General features: G+C 40.8%; 1 long non-coding RNA gene across 4 annotated transcripts in view; it reads left to right on the plus strand.

Moving 5' to 3' along the window:
• Positions 1–15121, plus strand: part of LOC120614921 (uncharacterized) — a 117304-nt gene that overhangs the window by 86102 nt on the left and 16081 nt on the right. For 2 of the 4 annotated variants that reach the window (XR_005656136.1, XR_005656135.1), the window contains exon 2: positions 13010–13130. This is a non-coding gene — a long non-coding RNA (uncharacterized LOC120614921). Of the gene's footprint in view, positions 1–12930; positions 13131–15121 lie in introns of those variants that run through there. The other 2 variants (XR_005656137.1, XR_005656134.1) reach the window with 2 other exon arrangements.

The raw sequence follows: 15121 nt of genomic DNA on the forward strand, positions 1-15121 counted from the left end.
AAGTTCAAAGATATCATGTCTTCTATTTAGGACATTGGATAGGACAGACAGGGCCAGCTTTAAGTTGTAAGTGCTCAAATAGAAAGACTTAAGAGAACATGAACTGAGCAAGTTCTATGGGCTGAATCCAAATCAGAGTCTTTGGAAGATATTCTAGAATTGGGATCCTAGAAATCAGCTACAAAGACAAAACTTAAGCGGTAGGCACCCTAATGGTTAACAACATGAACTTGAAACCAGACAGACCTGATTTGGATTCTGGCTTTTTCTATTGTTTTGTATGTGACCACTACTCTTTTTCTAATCATGAAGAAGGGACAGATCTAAAGGGAGAAAATAAGAAAAGAAAATGGACAGAGCTGGAGGAAGTCAGGAACAGAAGAGGAGGTCTACGATGATCACCCTTAGGGAACAAATGAAGACAGGAAAGTAACACTGCTGAAAGATACAAAAATCACAAGAAGTAATCTTAATCCAGTATTGTCTCCGGTGGGGTTCTCCAGAAGCAGACGCAGAAGCATGGTGATTTGCACGCAAAGTAATTTATTGAGTATGCTCCCAGGAGAAAATGGAAAAGAAGTGAGGAAAGTAGGTCAGAGGAGAGAAAGCAGTGGATCGAGGGTACAATTTTAGACAAAGTCCTGTTCTTAGCCTGATCCTATGGAGAGCTCTGGAATGTAAATTGCATCTTGAGAGGCAAGGGAGCCAGACTTCCTTTCTCCCAACCAGTCAGCCATCGGTTACAGGTGCCTTGAGAGGATGTAGACTCCTGGGAACCTCTAGCTCTCTGCACATTCGGGCAAACTGGTTCAGTGGCTCGAGTATTTCCCTGGGGAGAGTTGTAGATAGAAGCAGTTAGAAGGGAAGCACACTGAGACTGGGGCTCAGTGTACAAAACCAGCACAAAACAGATCTGAAAGGGTCTGGACGTAGCATCGATGGTGTCTTCTCCAGGTGTCGAGGGCCAAATTGAGTTGCTCCTTGATCAATATAATTAATAGCCTTGTAAGTGATGGTGAGGCTCTTGAGAACAAAAGAATTGGACACATTGGGGCTGATTGGGAAGGCAGGATTGAGGTTCAAAGCATGGCTTTAGAGGGAATGAGATCTGGGTCCTGAGTTTTCTTAAGATATTCCTGACCAGCTCCAGCTTCAGCCCCTCAGACTACTCACTCTTGGACTCCTGGTTCTTTTTTTTATGGATTCAGGATAACTGCCTTTCTGGTCCCTGGGCATGGACATACAAAGCAGACTGAAAGGCTGAGGGTTGAAGAAATAGATAATTAACAGATTGGCTCTTAGTCCTTGTGTTTGTCATCTAATGATCCCCAGGTGACTTCTGGAGTAGGATAAGCCTGCACTCAAGCCTGATTCAGCCACTTATCTATAGAACCTTGGGCAAATCTTTAACTTTTACATTCCTCATCAGTGAAATAAGGCACAACCTCACAGGACAGGGCCTTCGAGCCGACAACAAGAGGGTGACAAGAGCTACTGAATGTAAAACGCAAAGTAGATGAAAAACCAAACCAAACAACAAAAAAATAACCAACAAAAAAAACCCAAACCGATTTGCTTTTCTTTTAAATGAAAATTTATTTTATTTTATTTTTTTCTTTCTTTTTGTTCTGCATACATTTACATTGCTGGGGGGTGTGGGGGAAGGCAAGGGCAAGGGTAAATAAAAAGGGAGGAACCCACATTTTGGGTTACTTTTAGGAATTAAATTTATAATCATAGTAGCCAGAGTCATAAGAAGCCACCCATACTTTCTAGGTAAGTATAGCTTATATAATTAGCAACACGGCAGCCAAGCTGGCCACAACTGCTGACCCATTGCAAAGCCTGCCATGTGGTCAGCAACTCAGAAACTAGGGCAGGCAGAGGCATTGGAGACAGCCAAGGAGCGTCTGGGTCTTCCCTGAGCTTTTACCTTGTGTGGTTGGTAAAGGCAGCTCAGCATCTTAAAGATTCATAGCCAAGTTTGTTGGATTTTTATCCAAAGCCAGAACTTGAGATCAGTCACAGTTAATATCGGGGAGATTAACTGTTCCATTAGAAAAGGGTGGCTATTAATTGAGCCCCAGAGGCTGTTGTGATGAATTGAGGCCCAGCAAGCGGGGTGGAGGCATCCTGCTCTTAGAGGAGATGGAAGCAGTTTCCATGAGCTCCCTGTAGCTTTATTGGACATGTCCTATTTGCCCTGATTTAGAAGAGATTTATTTTTTTCTTAAAATGTTTTTGTTTGCAAAGTCTATAAAAGCAAGATGATTTATTACTGGTTCAGCTATGATGGTGATCCCTGAGCCAATGGGTTCAGTACTTGGTGTTTTTGAAAATCAAATACAAAAGAATCAGCATTTTGCTAAATGACTCTCCAAGTAGGTGATTTATACATAATATCTTATTTTGAATGGGAAACTGGAAAGAGTTGTTTTAAAACAAAGGCAAACCTGTGGCCCAGTGCAGAAGGCATCAGGGCCAGATCTGCCTTTGTAGCTGGCAATGCTGGCATCACCAGGACCATAATGGGGTATTGTCTTCATTAAGAATACTTTAATCAGTCCTAAAGACTGTCGAGAGGAGTCTGAGATTCAGCAGGATGAGCTAGCTTCTCCCCAGGGCAAATCCTATCAGTCAGGGGTTGCCAAACTTCTGTGTAGGGCCAGACAATAAAAATATAAGTAGTGCAGGTCACATGGTCTCTATTGTAACTACTCACCTGTGCTACAGTAGCACAAAAGCAGCCATAGACAATAGTAAATGAATGTGCATGGCTGTGTTCCAATAAAACTTTATTTACAGCAACAGCTGGTGAGCTAATTTAGCCCTTGCCATTGTTTGCTATCTCTTGCTCTAGAAGGTGTATTGAAAGGGCGATTCTAAATTAATGACATTTATTTAAACACTGACATTTTTATTGAGTTAAAAGTAATGACTTTAATAATAATTAAGTTAGTACAATAATAAACTTTAAAATTACTTTTTAAATAAAAAATAAAATATTTTTATTACTGATAAATAGAAGAACACAAAATATAGACATATAACATATATAACATATACATATAACATGCCGTGATAGACAAATTGGGTTAACAAGTAGGACAACCATTTACCCCTTTCTTCCTTGCCATCTTCTATTATAGTGCTTGGAAAGCCAACACACTCACCATTCTAGTTTCTTTAGTGCTAGGGATAGCCATGTGGCTCATAAATATTTGATGAAAAGGGAAATCTGGGGACTTTGGAGGTGTTGGGATGCCTCCAGGATAGTTTTTCCTTCACTGGTCAAAACAGAAAGCCATTTCCTTAGCTTCCTTCTTCTTCCTACTTGGAATACGGATGTAATGCCTGGAGCTATAGCGGCTAAATTGACACCTTGAAGTGAGAAGCCAACAATTTAAGTCTGGGTGAGGGGAAAGAAAACAGAATCTTGGATCTACGGTGACATCACAAAACTGAGACACATGGTTCTGGATTGCCCACCACCTTGGAATTCTTGTCATCTGAAATAAAAATAAAACTCTATCTGTTTAAACTATGATAGTTGGCTTTTTGTAAAATGTAGCCAAATATAACTTTAACCGATACTCTGTGGGATTACTAAAATCTTGCAAAACAGCTTACAATAGAAAAAAACCCTGGTCTAAAGTCTTCTTCGTGTGTGACGTCTGGATTTAAATTTAATATTAATATTAATAATCAATGCATGAGTAGAAATTCTTTCTTTTGAATACTATAAAATAGATATCTGTTTAAAGTTATAATTTTAGCCCAGAATAAAGCTTCCCTTGCATTTGAGAAGGTTTTAGTTGTAAATTTGCACATGGGATGTGGCCTTAACACTTAGAAAATACCTTGGGAGTAAACACTTAAGAAAATTGTATGACTTTCCCACATCGTAGCAAAAGTTGCTTTTCGTATTAAATGTATGGCATCCAAAGTGAAGTAAAAGTTTAATATCATGATAAATCACTTACTTGAAAGAAGCAGTTGCCACTAGACAGAGGTGACAACAGAGTCAAGTTCCACCTTAAGCTTCATAACTTGGGGGACAGGAGGTGACCCTATTATTTCCCAAAGCAGGAACATTTCAGACTCTTTCTGGGCAGGTAACTCAGGCCAAGTGTTGTTATCCAGGCGGATTTCAGAAACGGCTCTCTTTCCCAGTGCAAAGGCAATTTAGATTGCCAGATCGCTATTTGTTGCATTCTTTGTTCATTTCCAGAGCCATTCCGCGTTCTCTAAAACAGCCCCTTTCACAAGCAATGATGATAATGCTCATTTACAATCTGTAATTGTGGCTTTATGAAACTGCATTTAAAGCGTAGTATCTAAGAACAAAGACCAGTCACAGATGCTGAATTGCAATCCAAAAAGGGTCAAGGATCAGGGAGGCCTCCAGAGGCTAACTTCTGGTTGCATGCATGCCTTTGCTTGACAGTTGGAGTCATCTTAAATATTTTATATGTAAAAAGAACTTCTGAAGGCACATGTTCAACTGAAAATGTGAAATTCTGAAATATATGTCTATTATATATGACCTAGTTTGAAAACTAAATTATTTTGGAGTTTTTTATTTTATTTGGAGAAGTTCATTTTGGAGTTTTGGATAAGATTATCTTCTCCATGTTAGGCTGTTGGAAAGATTCGTGTATTTCTTAATTTTTTTAGGACTGGGGTCTGCAAACCACAGTCCGCAAACCAACTTTGGTGCATCACTTTCTTTTTATAAATAAAGTTTTATTGAAACACAATTGCACCCACTCATTTACGAATTCATTAAACTTCTTGGATCTGAGGATTTGTAGTGTTCATCAAATTTAGAACATTTTGGCTATTATTTCTGTAAATATTTTTTTCTGTCTTTATTCCCCTACCTGCTGTAGGGCTCCAATTATATATGTATATTAGGGCACTTGAAGTTGTCTCACAGATCACTGATGCTCTTTTCTTTTTTTTCTCTGTATGATTCATTTTAGATACTTTCTATTATTATATCTTCAAATTCACTAATATGTCATTCTGAATTACCTGATCAACTGTGAATCCTATCCAGTGTATTTTTTATCTCTAGAAGTTCAATTTGGGTATATTTTTCAGTTTTTTACATTTTTATTTAAGTTTTTTATATTTTTAAATATTTGTTTTAATTTATTTTCGGTCACTGTTGACATTCAATATTAAATTAGTTTTGGGTGTACAACATAATGATTAGACATTTATATAACTTATGAAGTGATCACCCAATAAGGCTAGCAGTTTTTTAAAAGAATATTTTTATTTATTTATTTTTGACCAATAGTTGTACATATTTAAGATATACAATGTAATGTTTTGATATAGGCACACATTGTGAAATGATTATCACAATCAAGCTAAATATCATGCTTATTACCTCCCATAGTTATCTTTTTGTTTGTTTTGTTTTGTTTTTGTTTTTATTTTGGTGAGAACACTTGAGATCTATCCTCTTAGAAAATTTCAAGTGTATAATACATTATTATTAAGCATTGTCATCATGTTGTACATTAGATTTCCAGAACTCATTCAGCTTATAACTGAAAATTTGTACCCTTCGGTTTTTGTTATACCTTCCATGCCTCCATTTAACAGTTATAATACATAATATGTAATGGAATATAGTTATAATACCCTTTAATGTTCTTATTTGCTGATTCTAATATCAGTATCAGTTCTTGCTTTACATCAATTGGTTGATTATTCTCATTATGTGACAAAATTTCCTGCCTCTGCATGCCTGCTAATCTTTGATTAAATGCCAGATATTGGTTACTGAATATTTTTGTATTCCTATAAATATTCTTGAGCTTTCCCTGGGACAGTTAAATAATCTGATCCTTTCAGATCTTCTTTTTAAGCCATTAGGTAAACCAGGGCAACATTTAGTCTAGGGCTAAATAGTCCCCAGTCTTGAGGCAAGACCCTTCTAATCACGCTACCTATTACCCTGTGATTTATGAAGTTTTCCAGTTTGACTCTTGGGAATAGACACTCTTTTTCGGCCTTGTGTGAATGCTGTACGCTGTTCCTTCTAATTGTTTTGGGTGGTTCTTTTCCTGGCCTCAGATAGTTTTCTCAGATTCCTACACTGATCAGGCGTCTGCTGAATACTCAAGGAAAACTCTCTGCACATTTTCAGAGTTCTTTTTCTATGCAACTCTCTTCACTGCAGGACTTCGTCCTGTGAGCTCTAGGTCCCTCAGTTTCCCTGCATTCTCAGCTCTGTGTCTCCAACTCAGGAGATTTGCTGGGCGCTGCCTAGGTTCCCCCTCCCTACCCCACGGCCTGGAAACTCTTTTAAGACAGGAAGGCAGGGAAATCATTGGTTCACCTTATATATTTTCAATCTATCCTTCATTGCTCGATGCCCACTGTCTTGAAAAGCATTGTTTCATATGTTTAGTCTAGTGATTTTGGTTGTTTCCTGTTACTCCATTTCAATTGGAAGTGAAAGTCCTCCACCATCGAGTTTTAAAGGCAGAAAGAACCTCGGGTCATGCAGGCCAATTCTTTTTATGGATGAGATCACTGAGGCCGAACAGGTTCCTGGAATCTAGATTAGAAAGAGCCCTGAACTTGGCTGCGATGCTGTGTTCTAGTCTTTGTTCTGTTATTAACTAGTTGTGTGTTCTTAATTTGCTCAAGAAATAAATAACTTCCTACTGCTATTTCTCTTGTTTGTCCTCTCTCTCCTTCTCAGGAGTAACTGAAAACAGTTTTACCAAAGATTATGGATTTTAATGGATCCACAATTAGTTCCTTCCAGGTCATAGCTCAGAATTGATTAAAAATATGAGAGTGTCTCTACTGATGCTGTTCCACTAAGAGAGGACAGTTGACAGACAAAAGGAAATCACAGAATCATCATTTAGTATAATGATTGAGTACAGAGCTGATAGCTTTCCAGACTTCACTTGAATGATTAAAAAAGCAGTGAAATGCACTCACTATTTATTAAAAATTTCCATCCAATTAGTGTTTTAACAGTAATCTAAGCTCTCTAAAAGTATACTTAAATTGAAGCTTATATATATATCAGAAATGTTGGGTTAATAGGACACGACTCTGCATGTATAGTAACCCTCCAGAAGCCCTCATAAATAGCCCCTGACGCACACACACACCTGTGCTTAGTTACTTCCTGACTCATCGCTCTGTTTGCTTTCTTCAGATTTATCACAATCTGAAATTATCTTGTTTACCTCTTTCTCCTTCCTATCTACTGACTACTCGTCCCTCCACCGTTTGAGCCTGATGAGGGTCCAGGTCTCCCTCTTTGCTTAGCACAAGTTCTGGCACAGAGTGGGCCCTCACTGAGGTTTCATTGAATTGATTCGTACAACTCAGATGAAGCAGGGCAGCAAGAAACTGAACTTGGGTTCTGAAACTTTAAAGCCAAGATCAGTTCTAACGTGAGCTGTGTTCATTCATTTGACAAGTATTTACTGAAGACTGACTCTGTTGGAGGCTCTGGTGCATGTGCCGGACCTTGGAAAAGTTACTTAAACTGCCCGAGCCTTATTTTCACCCCCCGCAAATAAAGACAGTGAGATCTACGTCACAAAATAGTAATGTATGTAAAACCTCCCTGCACACTGCAGCACTCTACATAAATATAAGATATTCTCGACTATTTTTGTATAACTTTATTTTAAATTTCTAATCCTTCTAGAAGGGTCTTCATGACCTCAGTCTGGGAAGATGTAAATGCTTCCTATATTTATCATATAAGTTTCTCTACTGACATAAACAACTATGGTGATTTTTCTATATCTTTTGAAATTTTCTTTGGTGGGAGCATCCTAAACCTTGTGGATTTTCTCAGGGAATGATAAGATGTCTTCATCCTCTCTTGACACCTCTCCCTGAGATATATGAGTGTAGGAGGTCTGTTTGGAAGCTGGCCACTGGGGAGAAGAAGAGGAGAAAGAAAAAGTTGGTGTTTGCATGTTTCCTTGGTTACAGGCATCACCTCCCTTCTGATTAGGGCTTGCCCCCCCAAAAAAGCCTGGTTTTAATTTCCCCTTTGAAATGTGAACTGGGTCTTGTTGCCAATTTAGATTTCACTGGTCAGCTGTTTGGCAGAATCTGGCCCCCTGAGGCCATCTCTTTTGCTCAGGCTACTCACTGGCCTTTTTGCAGTCACGTCTCCTTGATTTAACAGTTGTTATTCGGGTTAGGATGAATGGCCTTATTACTGCTGTTCCTTGATCACCCGAAAAAGAACCACTCTGATCATGATTGTAGGGTGGGGTGTGGTGCCACCCCCAGAGATCAGAATGTGACGAAACCCTATTCTACTAAATGAAATACCCCATATTTCGATAAATGCATTGCATGGCGGGGATGTTGCTAATATTCTTACAAGTGGAAGGTGAATTGGTGTGAGGGAAAGAATGAAGACATAGGTGTAGGAGGGTTCCAAGAGGTGGGCTGTACACTGGGGAGACAGTTTGGTTGGTTGCATGGGTCTGGCCAGGTTCATCACCTGTCAGATGAATTTAATTGTCCATGTTTCATTCCCGAAGGTGGAGGGAGCTGCCTATGGGGCAACGTGCCAAGGGAAAGTTTGGAGGGCCAGGGTGTGTTGGCAGAAAGGTACCCAGAAATATGTGAATACACAGTTATCAAGCGAAAGAAGAGCTGAAAGTAGCAGCTGGGAGGTAGACCAGCACACCGAAAACTAAGGAAAAAGTAAGCTGTAAACTGAACTGATGGAACTCAGGAAGAGTTATAACTGGGGTGAGAAAATGAGTGGTTGGCGATGAAAAGGAAGAGAAAAAGGATTTTTAAAAGGAGTTCAGAGCAAGATATGGGGGGTGGAGAGGCTGGTGTTCAAGTATCTGAATCCACAGAGGCTGGGCATCCACTGGGGCATTTCTTGGACGGAATCCCAGGAGAACCCTTCCTTGCTGTAGTGGGGGTGGGGACGTGGCTTCCTCACGCTAAGAAATCAGATCAAGCCATGGTATTGTGAAGACGATATTAATATATGTGACAAGATCTTGGAAACTGTAAAGCAGTTCAAATGTTAGTGATTATTGATATTTACTCTATGATAATAACAAACATGTGTATCATTTCCCCTTCCCAGGCCTCTGGGAAGATCCTTTCCTGCCAGCTGACCTCAGTAAAGTCCACCTCCATCATCAGAGAGGTTTTAGCAGTGGAACCTACAAAAAGAAGGGGCCAGCCCCTCCAATTTTCTTCTTCCAGTGGTCTCCTTTGCCCTTCTGCAAAATTGGAAGAGGCCGGAGAGGAGTGGCCTTTACTAAGCCAAGAAACTGTCCTATTGAGCCTTTCCTCCAGAGCAGTGGGGCTCTTCTCATCCTACATCCACATAACCAAAAGGGGCCTTTGAAGAATTCTTCCAAGAACAAAACGATTTCCTGGCAAATGACTTGCTGTCTTCCCCATTAGAGATACAGGCAGCTGCAACTCAATAGCAGCCTCCCTTGTTAAAATGAAAACCATAAAGTTCTGCACTCTGATATGCGTGCAGAGTGCCAGGCACTGTTATCAGTGATAATAAGGTGAAGACATTCAGGCCCAGAGCAGTTGAGTAACTTGTCCAAGGCCACACTGCTGATAGAAGGCAGAACAAGGTTTAGAAGTCAGGCTCTGGACTTCGGCTCCCGGCTCCCAGGCCGTTTCTTTGCCTCTAAAGTGTCATGCTACTTTTGGGATGTTATCTCAACGACCACCACATCCTCACCCTATTTCTGGAAAAAAGAGTATGCCCTTTGTGAACCATGCCATTCTATATTAAATAAAGCATGTTGAGTCTGAGGCATATTATGAATAGTGTTTAACATTCTTGAACTTGAGAACTGGCCATCTTGGCCTGTTCCCTTTGATGGGAAGTTTAACATCAAGGCTGTAATAATAGACTCTGCATGTCTTAATAGAGAATAAAAGCTGGGCATTTTGCACGTGCACAGGAAATTCTTTTAACATAACCAAATATTAGGAGTTTATTTTTTATTCTTAAAATCAGAAGTTGATTTATCTTCAAAAGTTCCCCTCCAGAGCTCTTCTTAAACAGTGTATTTTTCAGATGGCTGTAATGTTAATTAATGTCTGTTCAACAAGCCTGTGTAAGACACAACACCCCATATTCACCCACGCAACGTCAAGCAGGTGCCTCTGCACAAGTCTCCCCGCTTCTGCCCCTGCCCATCCTGCCTCTCCACTTCTACATTTTATTGTCTTTCAAAATGAATGTCAGAGCAGTTCACTCTTCCCCGGTTTTCTTTTCTCTTTCTAGGTGTTTTCTCCTTTTGGCAAATGTTCGTGGAGCCCTTACTGTGTGCCAGGACTTGTTCAAGGTGCTGGGACTATGTCAGTGACTGAGGCAAAGATCCCAGCTTTTGGAAGACTAACAGAGGAGACAGAGAATAAGACAGTAAAGATAATAAATAGGGGAGTAGAAGCAAAGACTAGAAGAAAAATAAAGCAAGGGAAGGGGGATTGGAGTGTAAGAGTTGGGAGTGCGGGGAAGAGCTTTTCTCATTTGAGAGCAGGGTGGTCACATCAAACCACATGGCTAAAGTGTCATGGAGCCCAAAACCCTCCAATGGTGTCGCATCTCACCCAGAGGAAAAGCCAAAGTCTTACAATTGCCCCTAAGACCCTCACTCGCCTTCCCTGGCCTCCTCTCCTATTGCCTTTCCCCTAGATCGGTGGGCTTCAGACTTTGGTGGGCATCGCACGGAGGGCTTGTTAAACCACAGACTGCTAATGCTGGTGAAATCCAAATAAAGTCTGCAGCTTATTTAGCATCGTATCAATGTTCATCTTCGTTAAAAAATGAACCGTGACTATGTAAGATGTGAACACCAGGGGAAGCTGGATGTAAGAGAAACCTCTGTACTCTCTTTATAATCCTCTGTAAATCTTAAATCATTACGAAATAAAAAATTTACACACACACACACACACACACACTCACACCCACCCTGTGTGTGTCAGTCTGTTCACGATGGGGCAAAATAGCAGCGTTCTTACGTGCTTATCATATGCAGAAAGGATGTGACGTGTCTCCAGCTGTTCGCATGGCAGAAACCAGGAACATATTTGTTTTTATTAGGGGTCTATGCTTATAAGGAAATGCTCAAAGTTTCATTTATTTTGGGGGGCCAGAACCAGACATCATTTTTATTACGTTCGGGGTGCAAAGCTGGTGTATATGTTCTCCCCCCTTGCTGCAGAACATGTGGTGTCTGTGTGTTGATAATGGGCCACAAAATTTCCTGGGTTTCAAAGTTCAGCTTTTGCTCAGGACACATCCCTTGCCTCTGTTGTTCTTAATGAGTTTCCTGTTCCCCTCAACTGACCACCCATTTAACTGACAGTAGGTGCCATTCGTCGAGTGCCCACAAAATGCCTGGGACCAATGTTGGCCCTTTCTGTGAGAAGAGCTAATGTTTATTGAACTTTACTCTGTTCCATGCTCTTCTGTTCTAAGCACTTTACATGAATTATCTCATTCAACGTTACACAACCCAGGTGGTAGGTACTATTAGAATCCTCATTTTATAGGTTAGGAAACTGAGGCACAAGAAGGTAAGCAACTTGCCTGCTATCATATAGCAGGTAAGTAGAAGAGCTGAGAGTTGAACTCGACTCCTGAGTCTCAGCTACGCTATGCTGCTCTTATTATATTTGCATATTACTTTGTTAAATCTTCACACAACTCTGCGATGTGAGTATTTCCACCCCATGTTATAAAGGAGGAACAGAGAGTTTAACTCATATGCTAAAATTATACTGAAAATGGCAGTGGGGATTTTTATATCTGGAGCTTTTAATATCTTGGAACTTTTTGTCTCCAAGGTTTTCCAGTATACCCTCACGATGCCTCTGAGACATTCTGGTTCCTGCTGGCCACCATGTGGCCTTTGGATGGTCCACGTGGCTTGGCCCTATGATGTACGACTCACTTAGCCCTTCATTACAGGGCTCAGCCCGTGGGATGCATGAATTCCTCGAGTACTGGGATTTAATATGAAGGTGTTCTCTTTCATTACAAGAAATCAGTATCTTCCAATGATTGGTCAGATGATATTTAGATTCAGTTTGGTCTTCACTAAGAGACTTCGATGTGCAGAAGCCTGTGTTGTGGCTATGTTTTGGGGTTAGGGAGAGAGCACTGAATTTGTCTAACATTTAGTTGCCTCTTTTATAGAACTTATGATCTGGTTGGCCAAATAACAAGGACACTGAGACACAGGTGTGCTTTGAGCTGTGTGTTATGTATGAAATGCTATAGGAGTTAATGAAAGGGGTAGTAGATCTTCTGGACAGGGCTCTTGGGGGGCAAGGACCTTAAAGGACATGTGCTCTCTGCATGTGAGCAGGAAGATTCACAGGTACGGATGAAAAGTTTGAAGACAAGGCCAGTGCAAAGATGTACTTGGTAGGAGGGAGAGAGGAATTGGCATTTCCTGAGACTCTCTGATTGTGCCAGATGCTGAGCTAGACACTCAATATACAGTATTTCAATGACTCCTCAAATTAGCCTTATACAATAGATGGGATCATCCCCATTTTACAGATGAGGAAACTGAGGCTCAAAGAGACTAAATGATTTGGTTTTGGTCCTACAGCTCTTAAGCTGTAGAGTGGGGCTCAAACTCACATTCTTTCCACACTGCTAGAAATTTATATGGTTTCTAAGCTTCCTGGGAGCAAAGATCCACACAGGTAGCTTGACTCCTGTGATGGTTAATTTTATGTGTCAACTTGACTGGGCCAAGTTGCTGGTGCTCAGCTATGTGGTTAAACATCGTTCAGGGTGTGTCTCTGGATAAGGTTAACATTTGAACAGGTAGATTGAGTCCAGCAGATGTCCACCCTGGTGTAGGTGGGCCTCATCCAATCAGTTGAGGGCTTTTTTGACTAGAACAAAAAAGCTGAGAAGGAGAATTTACTTCCTCTGTCTAACTGTCCTTGAGCTGAGACATCAATCTTCTGCCTTTAGACTTGGACTCGGATTGGAATTTATACCAGTGACTCTTTTGGGGCCCCCAGCTTGCTGACTGAAGATTCTAAGACATTTTGGCCATCATAACCATGTGAGCCAATTCCTTCCCATAAACCAAGTAAGTTCGTTCGTTTGTTCTCTCTCTCTCTCTGTCTCTCTCTCGCTCTCTCTCTTCCTCCCTCCCTCTCTGCATATATACATACATATAAATAAATAAATATATATATATATATATATATATATATATATATATATATATATATATATTCTATTTCTTCAGAAAACTCAGAAAACTAATACACTCTTTCTGACCTCATGGCAAAAGATACTTCTGTTTCTGATGAGACATAAACCCTGGCCCTGGCCACTTGGGGATAGAGAAGGGGACAGCTGCTGTGACAGGGCCTCTAGCACGACAGTCAGAGGTCTGGGCCCCAAGGTTAACCATTCAGAATAGGGCCATAGCATGGTTTGGTCAGCTGAGCCCAGCGGAAGACAAATGCAGGGCCTGGAAGCAGAGGCCTGAGCCTGAGGATGTGGGTCTAGGAGGGTGGTGAAGCTGGTGCCGCTCAGAGAACAAGCTGACTTCTCAGAAGCCTCTGGGTGCACACTCAGTTTGATTCCACCAACTACATGACGGACAGGTTCTCTGCTAGGGGTAGAGATATCAAAGTAAATCACACAAACTGGCCCTCTTTGGGCTCACAGTTGAGTTCACACAGATGGGCAAAGAGAGAATTTCAGTGCAAGTTTGTGTGTGTTAGTATTCCTTCCTCCAGCCTGCCTCGGCCTTCAGCCTCCACGTGTCTGGTATTGCCTTTGGAATATTGCTGAGTGCTGAGCACCTGCTTCAGCGTGCTCTCTGGCATCTGGCTGTATCTATGTGATCTGTGATCCCACGACCTGTAGGTTACAGCATGTCCACCCAGTGGAACAGTCAGTCATACAAACAAGCCATGTCACTTAGATTTAGTGTTCATTTCTGAATATGCATTTTCAAATAGAAGACAGCAAGCCAGATATATCCTGGGTGAAGATGCGCTGTATGTATTGAAATACTATTAGTCTGCTGGAGCAAAATGGGTACTTGTTATTGCAAAATGCTATAATTAATGAAGGCAATAAAAGCTATTAATTTTAAATTTAAAAGTTATCAGACTTTACAAATGGTAAAGAGACAGTGTGATGCTAATACAGATGTTTTAAAGAGAGTGAGTTAGCTAGATAACTTTTAAAACAAATTAATAGCCTTTTGGAGCCAACAAATGTTTATTAAGTTTGAATAATAATACATGACAGCATGATAGAGATGATAGAGATTAGATTAGAATGCAAAAGTTTGTAGAATTATTTACTATACTAATATTTGTAACATTCCTCAAATAGTCTTTAAGAGTCAGATTTAATTTTTGATATTTATTCCCATTTAGTCCATGAGTCTTTTGAGAAAAAGTTTTATTCAGAATCCTTCACCTCTGTGAGGATGAATTAAAAAACATTAAATGTCTATTTAGGGGGAAAAGAAGGAGGAAAATCTCTAAATTCTTGTGAAACAACATTTATGATAAGTCCTCTTCAAATCTAGATCTGAAGGACATACGAAATAGAAGATAGAAATGTGTAGGAGAATAGTATTCTAGTCAAACTACGTTTCAGTCTGGTGGGTTGCTGTGCCTCTCTGGGAAGCACAGCCAGCTGCCAGCTCAATAGTCTTAGGGAGGGAGAGAGCCCAGCTAACCCTGCATCCCCCAGGGCGGGAGGTATAGAGTGTCCTACTGCAGGCATCCCAGGAGTGGCCTGGAGAACAGGGTCTGGGACATGGCCAATGCCCAGAGCAAGGCTGCCTATTTCCAGAGTGCAGGAGAGATCAGGACACCTCATGGAACCAACTCTCTGTGGGTGGCAGATGGGAACAGTATCGGGATGGCAGTACTCCACAGCTGAGGTCCCCAAGAGCAGCTGCCACATGGGCCCACAGACTCTAAAGGAAGTGAGGTCCTCACACCGCACGGTTAGTACAGAGCTGGCCTTCTGTAGGCTGGTAGGAAAAAAACTCAGTCTCTAGAGCTGGGAAGATCTAACTTTTCTTTTCTTTTTTTATTCTTTTCT

This window comes from Pteropus medius, unplaced genomic scaffold, assembly GCF_902729225.1.
Source record: "Pteropus medius unplaced genomic scaffold, Ma_sr-lr_union100, whole genome shotgun sequence".
Taxonomy (NCBI): Eukaryota; Metazoa; Chordata; class Mammalia; order Chiroptera; family Pteropodidae; genus Pteropus; species Pteropus medius.